The sequence below is a fragment of the Primulina huaijiensis genome, chromosome 6 (genome assembly GCF_012295235.1).
Source record: "Primulina huaijiensis isolate GDHJ02 chromosome 6, ASM1229523v2, whole genome shotgun sequence".
In the NCBI taxonomy this organism is placed as follows: Eukaryota; Viridiplantae; Streptophyta; class Magnoliopsida; order Lamiales; family Gesneriaceae; genus Primulina; species Primulina huaijiensis.
The window spans coordinates 8,447,670-8,465,705 of NC_133311.1; positions in this window are offsets into that span (position 1 = coordinate 8,447,670).

Sequence of the window (18,036 nt, forward strand, 5' to 3'; positions counted from 1 at the left end):
GATTAAAAGTGCACTAAAGGGCTTCCATGAAAAATAAAAAGGTTTTGAGCCCCGATTGAAACATAGAAAGCATAGATTCGCGTCGCCTGCTTGCTGAAAGCAAAAATGGAATGGCCGATCATTGTATGACGTTTTTTTTTTAAGACCTCACTAATCAGCCTTACACTTTTGAGTTCATAATGAATGAACCCCGGATGAAGATAAAATATCCCCTCCCTTTTACTAAACCATGGGGAGGCCCGAATAGTTTACCGGACAAATTGAAGTTGTCGTGACGATACCTTTCTTAGTGGAAGATCGGAAAAGACTTCTTTTCATCACGAGACTGATCGGATCTGCCGTAGACACCCGAGAGACCTCCACAAGGTAGGCTAAAAAAGTAAGAGGACAAGAAGCAAAGAGGTATGCTTTCATTTCTTTGTTGAGAGGGGAATTGAACCTTATCTTATGGGACACTAATACCGATGTCCCTTTGAATTAGCTTTAAATAAAGGGTATATAACCATAAGCCGAAAGAAAGGCAACAGAGACAACAAGTCCTGACTTTTCAACAGAGGCCATGGGGCGCTATTAGGTAGTAGGCTCTTCGGTGGCAATCGATGCATAGCTGCCTTCGTGCCATGTGGAAAAGATCATTCATAAATGTGATTTCATGTCCCTGAAGAAAGAACTTGTTGGCAGGATGTACGTTAGTGTGGATTCGTGTATTTCTTATGAAGTAAGCATAGGCCAAAAAGCCGTATGTATCGGCTCTATCTCTATCAATAAGCGCAAAGGGTGCGTGGTGCCCATGTTGACAAGACCCCGAAACCAAGGGATTGACCCGAAACGAAACAAGCCAAACGATTCCTATCCCTGCCCATCTGCCTAGACCTTCCTCCTTCCTTTTTCACTCGGTCAGGGTTTCCCCATTGCCGAAGATTCCTCACTGCTGCCTCCCATCGGGAGTAGGGACCGTGTCTCAGTTCCCTTGTGGCCATTCACCCTCTCAGGCTAACTACGCATCACAGCCTTGGAATAAAAACCTCACCAACTAGCTAATACGACTTATCCTCATCAATTAGCGAGTCCAAAGACCCTTTCATGATCAACATTTCAGATTCATCACAATATGCGGTATTTTATACCCAGGCAGATTAGAGAAGTATTACTCACACGTTCGCCGCTAAGAGCAATACTGCTACTACTCTCCGCCCGACTTGCATGTGTTAAGCATAGTTCAAGTCTTCCTTCCTTCTCATAGTGCTAGGATGAAGAAAGGAAGAGCTAATCTTTCGCCGCTACGATCTTGCTTTCTCTTAAGAAATGACCGCTTTCGCCCCCCTTTCGGTAATGCCGCATCTGAGAATAAAAGAAAATTCCTCTTCGGTTTCGGCTGCATTCATTTATTCAACTTAATATGGGGGAAGTACTACACAGTAGTGTTGGCTTGGTCTCGCTCCCTTCCCGCACTATTCCTCCCCACTCAAAAGAGCGATGGAGAATCTCGATCACTGAACGTCCGGGGCGATTTGAAGCTAGTTGACTTGTAGTGCCTTCGATCGATAAAGCTTCTGGTCAAGATTACAAAACGATGCTTCCTTGATTCCTCTAGTGTGGTTTCTTCTTATTTAGTAATAGAAGGATAAAGCGCTGTAATACTGAGTCGTATGGGAAAGCTTCGGTATATTATATTAGTTGGTTGGTTCACAATCGTTATTGTGTTGGTTTACGCCTTGGTGATCTAATTGCTTCTACTTAACTCAGAAGTCAGGTTGCTAGCTCGTCCGGTTCATTTGCTGTCCCTGCCCGCTCGCACTCTCTTCTCCTGCTGCTGTCCTCCGTCCAGTTTCGGATCGAAGAAAGAACATATTTTAGCAAGTTTGAAAAGCCTTAAGACAGCCCAACTAATGGTTGAAGTTATGAGTCAAAGATAGGAAGCTTTTTTTTCGCAATCTTTTTTGAACCGTATGCATCAAAAGGTGCACGTACGGTTCTTAAGGGATACAATTTTACCCTAATCAATCGACTTTATCGAGAAAGATTACTCTTTTTAGGCCAAGAAGTTAATAGCGAGATCTCGAATCAACTTATTGGTCTTATGGTATATCTCAGTATCGAGGATGATACTAAAGATCTGTATTTGTTTATAAACTCTCCTGGCGGATGGGTAATACCCGGATTAGCGATTTATGATACTATGCAATTTGTGCGACCAGAGGTCCATACAATATGCATGGGCTTAGCCGCGTCAATGGGATCCTTTATCCTAGCTGGAGGATAAATTACCAAACGTCTAGCATTCCCTCACGTTGGCGCCAATGAGGTTTTTTTATTTGAGAGAAAAAAGAGAACTATAACTATGCCTTCGCCATATGAATATTAAGTAATAATAGCATGGCACTTCGAATTCGATATGAAAAAGATTTTTGTATTGTTTTTTTTTTCCAAAAGAATCGATTATGTATCGAGAGAGTAGTATGAGATAAAAGGGATTTCCGATTTTATCTTATCTATCGGAAGTCCAATTCAGCGTCACAAACTTTTTTGTTTTCACACCGTTAACATGTTATAAAAAAGAAACTTTGGAAGTATTGAAGTCTATGAAGTCCTATAAAGCCTCCAATCCCGATGTCTCCATACCTCTTCGTGCTGTGTATGNAATTAAAAATAGGCCCATCAAGCCCAAACATACTCCCAAAAAATATTTCGTTTAGATAAGTTTTTGAAAATATTACCCGAACCCTCAAAAAGTTCTTCGTTTCGATAAAATTTGTGTACCGATTAAAAATATGCTCCGACGGGTAAAAATACCCAACAAAGGCCAATTCTTGAAAAATACATTTAAAACACCTTATTTTAATTAATAAAAATTAATCATGTAATAAAAATAATTTTCCTGATAATTGCCCGGTCTCCGTTCCTTTTTCGAGCGCGAAATACAACTTAAAAATCCTATTGCATGGACTGTTAAAATATCAAGGAATAAATCATATCATGCAATAATTATGAATAAAATGCATAAAAATAATTAATCACATAATTTAAATAAAATCCTAGATTGCATGCATTCAGGTTATGTGAATTAAATTCTTGGACCTTACATATATGTAGGCCGAAAACTTATTTGGTAAAAAAAATTTTCCAATCCAATTTAAAAGCAATGTATAAGTCAGAGAAGTTTCAATCTCAAATCAAGGTAACCACTTTAAATTATTGGTAATACCAAACTAATATTTAAGTGGTACCAAGAATTTTTTAAAACATAAATCATCAATAAATCAGAACTCTCCCTTATAAGTAGGGTATAAAAATCTTTAACAAAAGAAACTAGATATAACATAAATAATAAATAAATATTAAATAAAATAACTAAAGATTATTACTTTATTATCACACCAAGAGCTTCACCTTTTTCATCTCAACTTCGGGAGATTAGCTACTCATGATGGAAATGAAGAATTTGACATATATACTTAACATGATAATTTTATTAAAGTTAATAAATAAAGAGAAACAACTTATGAAATCAAAGTTTATTTCATAAAATGAGGGATGTTTTTCCTTTATTGCAACACATTCCTATTCATATGCCAATTTGGAGAGACAAGAGAAAATAAAATATTATTTTGTACATATAATTTGTGCAATTTTTCTTCATGAATGACTCAAACATTTATTGCATCTTGCACTCCATCTTTGACAATCTTTCAAACTGATTTGTTGATTCTTCTACATAAACCAAACATTGTTAATAATTGAGTTTTCTGAATTGTGGTAAATTTTCATATTCATTTACCAATTATTTTGACAGATATGGTCAAAATACTCAAACTTGGTAAAACTATAATTCCATTGACACCACTTTCACTTGTTTCTCAGTTTGACCTCAATTGTGAGAAGAATTTTATCTCATGTTTTTCTTCAATATTATGGGTATTGAAATCAACTTTATACAGGTTTAAAATCGTTTTATTCTTATTTTTCTAGCCAAAGTTAATATATTGGCACCACTTTCACACACACACACACACACATATATATTTGTACAAGTTATTATAAAACTGTAATTCCATTGCCACAACTTTCACATATATTTTTTTAATACAAATTATTATAAAACTTATAAAATTAAATATTTAATTCAATTAAACTATAAAATATTATACAAAACTTTAATATATGTATATATATATATATATATATATATATTTTATTAATCAGGAGGATTACAGGGTGCACATCATCTTCTAATTCCCATGTTGATTCTCGTTCGGTATAGCTAAACCATTGTATCTTGACGTATGTAATAGTTCTTGTTAGAGTAGGTGTCCGTTAAGCCAGCTTGTAGCTCCGGCTGTATTGACTCTAATGTAAAACAATCTTTATTTGAATAATATTTTATGATTTTATTCGATTATGGTATTATACTTTATTTTTATATCATGCAAGCTGCATAGATAAAGTTCTTGAATATACAATAAGTACCATGAGGTTTGCGTCACAATGTAAGATCATGAAACTCATTAAAAAGCGTACAGTATATTCTAAACAGGTTCTTAGTCGAATCAGCAGCCTAAAACAAGGACAAAGGCCGCTCGAGCTCGAGAATAGCATCTGTGATGTAAACGCCATGTTTCATTGGCAAGGGCATGGAGATGTCCATTCATACAGATGGGTGACCAAATGATGATGTACTAAACAACTCTCCCTCGGACCGTCTAAGTGGTTCTCACTTATCGAGTGGAATGGTCTGCGGTTATGGTTGTGCAACTTAGTCCTTTGATCCGGGACAATGTAGGGGATATACGTACTGACATGCATTTTGATCCATTTACCGACTCATTTGAGGGTCATCAGATGGCTAGGTTAGGTGTAGTTTCGAAATACATTGTAGTTGGGGATTCACTGTTCGCCTATGGGTAAAGATATCATATGTGATCTGATGAGTTAATAGTGCAAGGAAACTTTGGCCAGAGCAAGAAATGTGCTCTAGGGAAAGATATTTTCCTAGTTGCACATACCATGAAATCATTAGTACTCAAAGATAAGTCGTATCGTTATCGAATTTATATGTAACTCTCGATATACCAATGGTTGCAGATTCGATCGGAATATATGTGTTAAAGGGACCATACTGTACGCTAAACATGAATGAAGGTTCTTACAGGCACTATCAGTGATACCTAGGGGATCATGGGGCGATGCTACTAAACGCTATTACCATGATCCGATCGGTGCAATCAGTTGATGAAAAAAATTGGGTCAACAAGGGTAAACCTGAATAAGAATAAATTTTATTCTGAATCACATGGAGATGTGAACTCACGGCTAGCTGTATCCTTGAACCATTGAGGGTCACACAACTATCGGATTCTATGTTCCCGTTGAAACAGTCATATTTCAAAGAGTTGGAATTTGGCGACTATTGTTTGATGGAGATCAAACAGGAAACTTATAAAGGAGTTTATGAGCTGATTGCATAAAGATGGAAGCAATGGAAGTTACCATGATTTCTAATTAAGGAAAGAGAGTGGAAGTGCCTGTTTTGTGAAAGAGTTCACTATATTTGGCAGCTGCCTTATATGGTAAGTGAAATTTGATCTTCGAAATTTTCAATTTTCATTCTATGAACAATACTTATATCCTTGATACATCGACAGTCTCGGATTGTCGGTCGAGATTATAATGAATTTGGAATCATTTATTTAGTGAATTTGAAATTTACTAATTAAATGTTGGTACTAGTAGTGGTGACTAATAACATGTACATGTATTACTATTGTATATATATATATCATGTGTTATCGAAATTTGACAAACACATAATATAATAAATAATAATAAAAGTATTTAGATATAATAAAATTAGGGTCCTAGTAGGGTAAGGAATTAGAGTCCTTGTGGGAGACGGACTCCTAATTGGATTAGGAGTCTCACTCTATATATATACATCACTAGGACTCATAATACATACCATAAGTTTGCACACATAATATCACCAAAATTGATTCCCTTTGTCCATTGAAGGTCACAGACAACTATATAAAAGTTGCACACATAATATCACCAAAATATTGATTAAGAATCAATAAGCACAAAATTTACAAAAACTTCCCACTTTTGAAAACACAAGTCTCGGCCACATCAAGAAATTTTGAGAAGAAATTTCGGCCACTCTTGTGTCTTCCATCATCGTGCCGCCGTCTCCGATTTTTGGAAATTCGAGACTATAGTCTCAACGCACAAATCACTTGCGATTTCTAGTGAAATCCAAGCGAGGAGGACAATCTTCGATCGTGGACCTAATTAGACGATCAAGTTTTTAGAGCCGTTCGTAGTGATTTACAAGAAGGGCTATCTCCTCTTAACAACCGGAATAGTTTGGAGTCCAGTGTAGTACGCGCATAGGTAAAATTATAAACAACGACACCCAAGTAACGTTTCGATTGTCGAAACACAAAATTTTTAAACTTCCGCTGCGTCATGGGTGCGAGAATTCGATGTCCAATAGTTCTTCCTCTTAGTACTTGGTACTTGGTATCCACAATTTGGATAGGAACTTCCTATTATTTTAGTTCATCATTCAAGTTTCCTTCAATCAAAAGTGGTCCGGCCTAAGGAATATGACTTGGATCCGAAATATATCTTCTTAGTTGGGAAATGTGGAAGACATTAAGAATTCTAGATATATCTGGTGGCAATGCTAGTATGTATGCTAGTGTTCCAATTTTCTCTAAAATTTCAAAAGGTCCAACATATCTAGGGTTCAATTTCTCATGCTCATTGAATCGGACCGCACATTTTATGGGTGACACTTTCACGTACATTTTCTCCAAGTTCAAATTCCACTGTCCTTTTCTGGTCAGCCCAGTTTTTCCGTCGATCTTGTGCAGTCTTTAGTCTATTTTTTATCATAGTAATTTTATTCAATGTTTCTTGGATTAGTTTGGGTCCGGTGATTGCTCTTTCCCCTACTTTATCCCAAAATAGTGTTAATCGATATTTTCTCCCATATAGAGCTTCGTATGGTGCCATTCCATTCCTATTGTGATAGCTATTATTGTAAGTGAACTCAATCAAGGGCGGATGTTCACTCTCGTTACCACTGAAGTCTAAAGCACATGCTCTCAGAATTTCCTCAATACTTTGCATTGTCCTCTCAGTTTGGCAGTCAGTTTGACGCTGATTTGTCGTAATAAGAGTCTTTAGTCCTCATAGCTTGTTGAAAGCTCTTGCAAAATCGAGATAAAAACTTAGGGTCTCTATATGATAATATGCTAGCTGGAACTCCATGTAATCGTACAATATTATTCAAGTATAAGGTGGCCAGTTTTTCCATATCATAGTTCAAGCGGACGAGTAAGAAGTGAGTAGATTTCGTGAGTCTATCTGCAATTACTCATATACCATCATGATTTTTTCTAGAATTTGGTAAACCAAATACAAAATCCATGGAATATATTTTCATTTATATTCCGGGATTTCCAATGGTTGAAGAAGTTTTCTAGGCCTTTGGTGCTCATCTTTGACTTATTGGCACACGTGACACTTAGAGACAAAGTTTGCAACGTCCTTTTTCATTCCACTCCACCTGAAGTTTTTCTTCAAGTCTCTGTACATCTTGGTATTACTGAAGTGGACTGAAAATTTTGACTTGTCTGCCTCAGACATCACTTCTTGTCTAAGATTATCAATGTCGGGTACACACAATCGTCCTTTCATCGACACGATTCCCTTTTCATCTGTTTGGATGTCTGATTATTTTCTTTCTTTGGCTTCTCTTTCAGTTTCATCAAGGTGTGATCTCGATCTTGACTCATCGTGATCGTTTTTTGGAGGCATGGTTGTGTTGAAAGTGATGCTAGGATCATTTTACCCATATTCTTCATACTCAAAGCGTCAGCTACCGTGTTTGATTTGCCTGGATGGTAGATTATCGTCATGTCATAGTCCATCATGAGTTCAATGCACTGTCTCTGCCTTATATTTAACTCTTTTTTGTAAACAAATATTTTAGACTTTGATGACCAGTCAAAATCTCACATTTGACGCCATAAAGATAATGTCTTCAAATTTTTATGCAAACACCACTGCAACTAGTTCGAGGTCATGTGTCGGATAGTATTGTTCATATGATTTTAGTTGTCTTGAAGCGTAGGCAATTACTCTCCCATCTTGCATAAGCACACATCCTAAACCTCCTTTTGATGCATCGCTGTAGATGATGAAATCTTTTCCTTCAGTTGGCAATATCAATACCGGAGTAGAGGCAAGTTTCCTCTTCAAAGTTTCAAAGATTTGATCACATTATTCGCTCCATTGAACCTTGGAGTTCTTTTGTGTGATTTTAGCGAGTGGTATGGCTATTGAAGAGAATCCTTCAACAAATTTTCGGTAATAGTCGGCTAATCCCAAAATCTTCGCATTTCTATCACAGTTTTTGGTCTCAACCAGTCCTTGATTGCTTCTTCTTTCTTAGGGTCCACAGTTAATCTTGCTGCTGATATTATGTGTCCCAATAAGGTGACGCTTTTTAACCATAATGTACATTTCTTGAATTTTGCGTACAGTTCTTTTTCTCTAAGCGTCTGTAGGGTGAGACGAAGATGTTCTTTGTGGTCCTCCTCACTTGGTGAATATACAATAATATCATCGATGTACACCAACATAAACTTGTCAAGAAATGGTTTGAACACCGTGTTCATGAGGTCCATGAATGCTGCTGGAGCGTTTGTTAGTTCGAATGACATTACCATGAACTCGCAGTGTCCATACCTTGTTATGAAGTTCGTCTTTGGATTATCACCTGCCTTTACCTTTAGTAGGTGCTAACCTGACCTTAAATCGAGCTTGGATAAAACTGTAGATCCTTTGAGTTGGTCAAACAGGTCATACATCCTTGGAAGTGGGTACTTATTCTTGATTGTGATCTTATTCAATTCTCTGTAATCAAGAAACAACCTCATGCTTCCGTCATTTTTCTTAACAAATAGGACAGGAGCTCCCCATGGAGATGCGCTTGGTCGGATTTTGTATTTATCCAACAGTTCTTGGAGTTGTTCCTTTAATTCTTTCCATTTTGCTGGAGCCATTCAATATTGTTCTTTTGAAATCGGTGATGCATTAGGTACTAAATTAATCTCAAATTCCACTTCACGGTCAGGAATTTCTCAAGAGAGATTTTCAGGAAATACATCCAGAAAATATTTTACTATTGGAATCTCCTCTAATGCCAGTGTAGTTTCTTCCTCTACCTCGCTTATCACAGCTAGATAAACCTCTTCTCCGCTTTTCATGGCTTTCCAAGCCTTTGAAGCAGATAGGATGGACTTTTGTTCCTTGAATTTGCCATGGTAGATGACTTCCTCCTTGTTTGAATCTCGAAGTTTGACGTTCTTCATGCGACAATCTACTAATGCATGATTCTATGCTAACCAATTCATTCCTAGAATAGCGTCGAACTCCACCATGTTTAGTTGAATCAATTTAGGTTGAAATAGATGTTCATTGATACAGAATTTACAATCTCGGTGCACCATATGTGTTTCAATTGTCTTACTATTGAGAGTTGCTACTCTAAAGGTTTCAACAAGTATCTCAGGTGAAATCCTAATTTCTTACTGAACCTCTTAGATATGAATGAATGATGGGCACCACAATAAAAAAATACATAAACTTACATTTCGTTGATTAGAATGGTACCTGCCACGACATTGTTCGTATAATCTGCCTCTTCCTGAATCATTGAAACACACGAGAGTTAGGCTTATTATCCCTCGGCTTGTTGGGGGTAGAATCGGTACTTGACCATGTCTCTTTCTTAGGCTCTGGAAAATCCGCAATTCGGTTTCCCAACTTCCCACAATTAAAACATGCACCATACTTTCTACAAAATTTCCCAGGATAGCGGCTATGGTAGATGGGACCAAACTTGGCCTCTTGGTAGGTTGGGCTGGATGAAGCGCCGTTGCATGACCCACTGGAGTGATTTGGTCTTTTGAACAGTTGTTTCCATTGAGAAGATTGCCCAGTAAGAGGTCACTTATTCTTATTCTCGTCTTCCTGATGCTTGATTTATGTCTCGGATCTTATTGCTGGGCCCATCAGATTAGCAAACTCATGGGTTGGCAAAATGCTAAGGCTGACTGAATACGGCTGCTCAGACCACGCTTGAACTGATGCATCCTCAAGGTAATCATCAGTCATGATAGTGGGAGCATAGGTTCCAAATGAGTTGAACTTTGAAGTGTATTCCACCACAGACATATCCGACGTTTGAGTGAAATTTTCGAACTCACTCAACTTCTGTAATCTCACTTCAGCCGGGTAGTAGTTTTTTAAAAACACCTCTCGAAATTGTTGCCGTGTGATCGGTCCAGCTGCTACCATAACTAATGAGACAGTCTCCCATCATTTGGCTGACTTTTTTTTTTCTAAAAATGGTGTCACCACATCAACCTTGAACTCATTGAGAATCTTGAGTACGCGTAGTTGGGTGGTCACGATATTTTTGATCCATTTTTGGGCAACTTTGGGGTCCGGGTCTCCTTCGAATGTTTGAACTTGATTCTTCATGTAAGGCCTGAAATTTGATATCACTCTTTTGAACTATTATTGGTAATGGAGGCATGAGGAAGGAAAGGAAAAGTGAAGAAATGTAATGGCAAGAAGCCTTGGACAGAAAAGTTGGCGCCCGAGCGGTAGGAAACGACCGCCCGAGCGCCAGTGCTCAATAGAAATTTGTTCGAGCAGAAGATGTGGCGCCCGGGCGGTAGTTTGTGACCGCCCGAGCGCCAGTGGATATGCACACTAGAGCAGAACGTTCCGCGCCCGAGCGGTAAAGTGTGACCGTCCGAGCGCCAGAGTAGAATAAGTTAAGGCTCGGACAGAACTCTCCGCGCCCGAGCGGTAACTTTCGACCGCCCGAGCGCCGCCTGATTTGTATGAAAATAAGACACGTAGCTTAGACATGCAACTTGAGATATATAACGTTGCCACTAATTCATTTCCCCTCAGCAACAGAAACGAGAAGAGCTCGTGGGAAACTACGAGAAATCCTTACGCCTTTTATCGTGTAAATTTGTGATTTACGAAAGATCCGCCCGTCTGATTTTCAATCCGACTTCAGTACTGTGTTCCTATCGATGCAGGCTTCATACGGACGTAAGTTTTTTTAAGTTTTGATATGATCTGAAATTATGGTATTGTCAGAATCAGATATGATTCATATATGGTGTTCTTGACGTAGTAGACATCGTATAAACCTGATTGAAGAACAGATACCGTATAGAATTGTTACGATTTTTCAGATGCTGAATTGAGATTATGTAGATTTCTACGATTATAGATTGTATTGGCTATTGATTATGGCTTGTTGTTGATATCTATTGTTGTCTGAGTTGACGGGGATATCAAGACTATACCGTTATGCCGTCGAATTGTATTAAGATTGAATAATGAGTTGTCCAAGATTTGCTTTGAGTTGTGTCTTGATAGCTTATATCTATACATTGCCATTTCAGAGTTGATATTATCAGATTTGACATCGAGACTCCGACTACGACAAATACTGTACAACGAAAGGTATAATTCATGTTGATTCGGGAAGATATAACTCGAATTAGATCTGATTTGAGTTTCCCAAAATCACATACTAGATTGTTACCTTTTTATATGTTGATGCTTTGTTTATAGATTTATATTCAAGCATTTAAGATAGGAGAGTCATTGGCAGACTTGCCAAGCTAGACGTTCGGTGATATCGACGCATAAGAGCAGAATTGACTNCTTGGTTGCATAAGACTTGGTTGCATAGAGTATGGAACCTAGTGCCATTGATTCTATTCATGAGAGTATGCTTCATGATTTATATTGTGTATATGCATGTGTACCATGTTTTATACTGTGATTTTTCTCACCGGAATATCCGGCTGTGGTTGTGTCTGTATGTGTGCATGATCATAGGTGGGACAGGATCAGGGTCGAGACAAAGATGAGAGATCGAGATAGCGTGGAGATTACGGACATAGAAGAAGATTTCTAGTGGTTTCTTCTTAGACATGTATTAATACTATTAAACACTAGTTTGATTGTATAAATGAAACAAGACATGTATTTGCTTTTAATGAAATGCAATAAATCTTATGTATGTGTAGTATGTTAAAAGCAAAATTTTGACCCACATTTTCTAACAAAGATCCAATTAATCCCAAAAAGAATTGAGTTAGAGCCCGGGTCCCCACACTTCAAGAGAGACTCATAGTGATACTTGACCCCATGTGCTGGAGGTCGTGGAGGTGGTGGCGGATTGCCTTTGGCATTTGTGTTTCACAACCCTTGGATTGTGGTATCCACAATGGTTGCTATGGTCATTAAGTCAGCATTACTTGGGCCCAATCCTGGTGGTGGCGGCGGAGGTGTATTTCCTTCATTGTCGTTATTGTTCCGGTTGTTGTTGCGATTTTCGTAGTGTGGGTTGTGGTTGTTTTGTACTAATCTTCCGTCTATGTCCTACAAATACAAGTTTCCAAGATATTTGATTTCCAATGAGTCAACAATTATCACAAGTCATAGTGGTCCAAAAATGAATCAATGAAACCAACCAATAAACTTTTTATCAATTCCAAAGAAAAGGGAAATCAATACAAAAAAATGTTTAGGAAGTAAAAAGAAAATGCGAAGGAAAGCAAGTGGATTATAAAACCTTAGTACGATGTCAAAATTTAGTCTAATCTTCTAAAATTTATCCATCTCCCACCTCTTCATCTTCCATAGGCTCTACTACAAGCTCTTCATAATCAACCAAATTAGCCAACACAACCTGAATATGATTAACATGCTTGTTCAACTGGTTGTTTTAAATAGTCAATGTATGAACTGAATTTTGCAGTCCTTGGATGGTTGCCTCATCTTGCTGATGGCGTTGATATTCAATCAGCATAATTTGTTGAATCTTTGCCTGGAATTCTTGGGCTTTCTCTAGCATTTGTTGGCGTAAACCATCCAGTTCAAGGATTGTTGTATGAGAAGCCTCTAGTTTGTTCTTTGTCACATCGTGCTATTTTTCCTTTGAGTTGAGATAGTAAGAAAACCTATGTACGTCAGCCTGGAAGTGGTCCTTGAGCTTTTCTAATTCTTGTTTCTCCTTCTTCAAGTCTTCATATGCCAAGTCTTTGACCAACAATTGCTCTTGGTGTTCTTGTTGCTCTTTGTCGAGTTGAGCTCAAAGGTTCTTCATCGCAATTTCGTGGTTGCTAAGGGCGAGTTCACGCATACATTGGTGTATTCCATCACGAGTTCGGGGAGCCATTTCATAACCGTTGACGGAATTGGATTTTGAGTTTTCAACAAGAAATCATTGGCTTCACAATTATTACCAAAAATGGCAAAACCGTGATTTAGAGACCTAAAAGATGAAATTTGGTCGAAATAAGGCTTTGGTCATCGAGAAGAGGGCTTTGCATGAGTATCGTTCATTGGATTCTTTTGGAGGGGTGCATATTAGGCTTTTCTATCACTATGTAAATCTCACCTTTTTTTGGGAAAATCCCAACCAGATTATGAACTTGGTGACTCTGATACCACTGAAATATCACGTCTCGAAACCGGGGTTAGTCGAAACCGACGTTGTTAACAATCACATAATTTGTAAACAACAAGCCTCGTAATAATAAAATATCCAAACCAGTCTATTTCATAAAATAGATAAACGTCTTTACAATTCGATTCAAAATAAAATGCAGAAGCGAATTATAAACTTAACAAAATCGAATTATTAACTATGCTTGATCTTGAACTAGTTCTTCATCATCATCCCCAAAACATGCTTTACTAATCCTCATCTAATTGCTTTTCATTCTTATTTGAGGAGGAATAGTAAGAGGTGAGTGTTTGAAAAAACATTCAGCAAGTAGAGGTCGATCGTACACAAAAAATAACAAAGATACATATACTTATAGAGAATCCAATCATAGGCATGTTGAATCCAATAAAAACAAAATACGAACATAGCACTGAAAGACGTCTCATTTTTTCATGGTCTACTGATTAGTCTTCTATACGTTACTCCTCTAAGAGGCGAGGTCTAATAAATTGTTATTATATCCCACCGCACCAGTGACATATCAAATCAAATCAAACATCGAAATTTCTTTTGTCATTTCTAACTTGAATCATTACAGTGCATTTCAAATAATAAAAACATGCTATCGAATAACAAACGATTTGAAAGATAGCATATCAAATATAAACGAATATATATATCATGCTTATCGAGTTTTCAAAAATAAACATTACAATTTTTTTTGAAAAACATTTATGCACACTTACAAAAAAAAATATAAGTGAGCAAACTTTATGAAGAATATACATACAAAAGCCCACTTACGGAACAAAATAAGTATCCAAAACTTTATCAAATATAATTATATATAAGCCCACTTACAAAGATCAAGTATTCCAAACTTTATATATACAAAAATAAAAACCCACTTACGGGAAAAAAAATATATATAGTAAAAGCCCACTTACTCTTGATTCAAATGTACGATTCGAACTAAACCGATATTTAGGCAAAACTTGGGTCGAAAATGGGCAACACTTCCGGTGAACTTGGGCTGCACCTTGGTCATGATTTAAACAGCACTTGACAACAATAAAATGGCCGAATGCAGTTTATTCTCTTTGCTTTAAGTGGTTGAGACTTATGAGTGATCTTAAATTACATTATTCTTTTTTACTAACCTCCTATTAAAGGCACTTATTCACGGTCATTAACCTCCTTTTAATTGTCATTATTTTGCTCTTAATATAGGTAGTTTAATAGTTGATTTATTATGGTTGAAATTAATCATTAAAATGGTCAATAATGAGGGAAAAATGGTTATTCAAATTTCCAAAAGTATGAATGCATGGAACTCGAAAATGTTATACCAAAATGAGATGAAATTTCCTATTACATAACCAGGTCTTCCCGTGGCAAGATTTCGGATATTTCACATGAAGATTCATTTTGGAATTATTGGCTTCATGTGAAATTGTTGCTACTATAGACAAAGCCACCGCGTATATCATCGAAAGAAACAAAAATACACAAATTAATTAAATAAATACATTGAACATATACAAATCACAAATCATATATGTCTTTAATTGTTTTTGGTTTGAATGATAAAATATGATTGTATATGTGATAATTAAAATTAACCATTATACCTGTCATTTTTTTAAAAAAAATTATGCATGGATTTATTCACACTACGAAAAAAAAGTTGTGACGGTCAAAACCGTCGCTAGTTTCGTTGGCAATGGTTTTAAAATTCATTGCTACTAATTTTAGTGATGGTTATTCCAAAAAACCATCTCTACATTGGCGACTATTTTGCACAATCGTCGTGAATTTAAAGACGGGTTTAAAATATCCGTAGCTAATTTGGTGACGGTTTTTTAAAAACTGTCGCTAAAATTAGCGACGGTTTTTTAAACTAATATATATGCAACTGAATCCAATTGTTATTGTATATAAAAGATATAAAGTTTTTCTGATATGTCAACTAGATGTGCAATAAAAATCATACACAAAATATAAGAAAATGCTACAGTGCCTCGGTCTCATCATCGTCCTAACTGTCGTGGCCATCGCCATCACCTTCGTCATGTCCAAAATATAATCATTTTCATCGTCATCGTCGTGGCCCAATTCATGTGATGACATGATATATTTCTATGAGTAACCGTGTCCATGCAACGATCTACTGTCGTGTGAAGGTCTGTGCTACTACTTAAATTATGATTCACCCAAATGTAGGTTGTCTGCAAGTAATATATTTCGTAAGAACAAAATTGATCCACAGAGATGTTATTTTAAGTTTAAATTTATTAATTTATAAATTACCAAATGCAAGAATGAAGTTTACAAATTATACATTTTTATCAAGGATCAAGGATTTATTCTTGGTTTATTTAATATTGTTTAACTAAAAGTAAAACAAAAGAAACCACCATAATTAATGGTTCCAAGAAAAAGAAAATTAAATATTTAAACACATACATAATATAATATAGTTCGCACTATAAAAAATATCAAATTAACCGATATTTTATATATGGTATCTATGATTATATATATAACTGTATAAATATAAAATTGCATAAAATAAATGTTAAATTAAATCATTATATTACATTTAGAACAACCGACAGAGCCACGCTATTGTCTAAATGAAATATATGATTTAATAAGTTATTTGCGGTAAAGTAAAAGTTAGATGCGGGAAAGTAAAAGTTAGTTGCAATAAGATAAATGTTAGATGCAATAAAGAAAATGTTAGATTGTTAGATGCTAGTATTAAATCATAATATTTCATTTAGAACAATCGGAAGAGCTACGCTATCGTCTTAAAAAAATATATTATATAATTATTATATATATATATAATAACAATAATAATAATTATATTGATGAAATATTTATTGTATCAAAATTAAACAACAAATCAAGATAACCACTTCAATGATATCAAGCATTTGATGTAAATCGATAACAACAAATAATTCATTTTTATACCTTCAATAAAAAAATTAGCTAAATGAAAAGAAATATAGAAAGAATATACAAAATATAAACAATCTTACTTCACCAAAAATTCATCCTCTTCACCTTGACATATTAGATTTAGCTTGCCATGAGCTTACTTTAGATCCACACTAAAATCCTCACTCATAGTTGGGAAAGAAAATACATTAAATTTAGAACTTTTATACACACAAACTATATTTTACAATGGGATATGATACTCCTGAAGCTATCACAAGGCCTCTATTTATAGGCCAAATGAGAGGAAAGGCAATAAATTTCATTATTGCCATGTAGTTGTAATAATAGTTTTTGTCTCCTCCAACTCCAACTCCATGGCCTTTCTTTGAATGCTATGTTCTGTTGGTCCCACTTGCGGTAATTTGAGATAATAAAACCCGAAAATAAAAAATAAACTGGAGACCGAGATTTACGTGGAAAACCCCTAAAAATTATTAGGATAAAAACCACGGGCAAGATGAAAAGAATTTTCACTATAATATTTTGTAGTGTACAACTCACTCACTGTGTTTCTAAAGAGAATACACACTCTCTTAATACAGGAGAACAAACACCTCACAAATATTATAGAACTAAGCACTCAAATGCTTATAAGATGAGAGAAAACTCGAAGAAGGGATGATTTCAGAATGAAAGGTGATCTCTATTTATAGAGCCCCTTGTCCGTGTGAATACGCGTTAAAAACGCGTATTCAAACTTTCGCCAAATTTGACAATTACAATTCTTTGTCTGTCCATTCAAAGAAGTCTGCACCAACCACCAACATTCACATTAAATGCAATTCTTATACCGACATTTCTTCCACTTGGAGATTTGATTGAGAATCAAACACATCTCCACACATCCTGTCAATCTTGCCATTCCCTACTGCTTACGTTTCTGCTAGACCACATGAGGATCTACACCACTCAAACTTATCATTGTTCACTGGCTTGGTCAGAAAATCAGCTATGTTATCCTTTGTATGGATCTTCTGCATATCCACGCTTCTTTCTTCTACTACTTCCCGCACAAAGTGAAATTGTACTCCAATGTGTTTATTCCTGGAATGAAAGGCTGGATTCCTTGCGATGTGCAAGGCACTCTGACTGTCACAAAACAAAGAAACATTCTCTTGTTTGTGCCCGATCTCCTCCAATAATGTAATATCCAAGCCTGGTGAACGGTACGGTTTAAGATTTCGTATGTTTATGGATTATTTGGTTAAGATTAAGTTTGATTTAGATGTTAAGAGTTGTGATTATGGGTCATAGTATTGTTGGTTATTATTGTTTTGTGGTATTGTTGATATTAGTTGATGGGTAGTTGTGTTGTATCAGCGTTGCGATTCGATTTCAGTTGCATAGAGTTGTTTTGGCCGAGACCAGACCGCACCCGCGGTGATTTGAGCAGCTCACCCGCGGTCTTTATTGCAGAATTTGTTGAATTGCCGAAGAGACACCGCACCCGCGGTGATTTG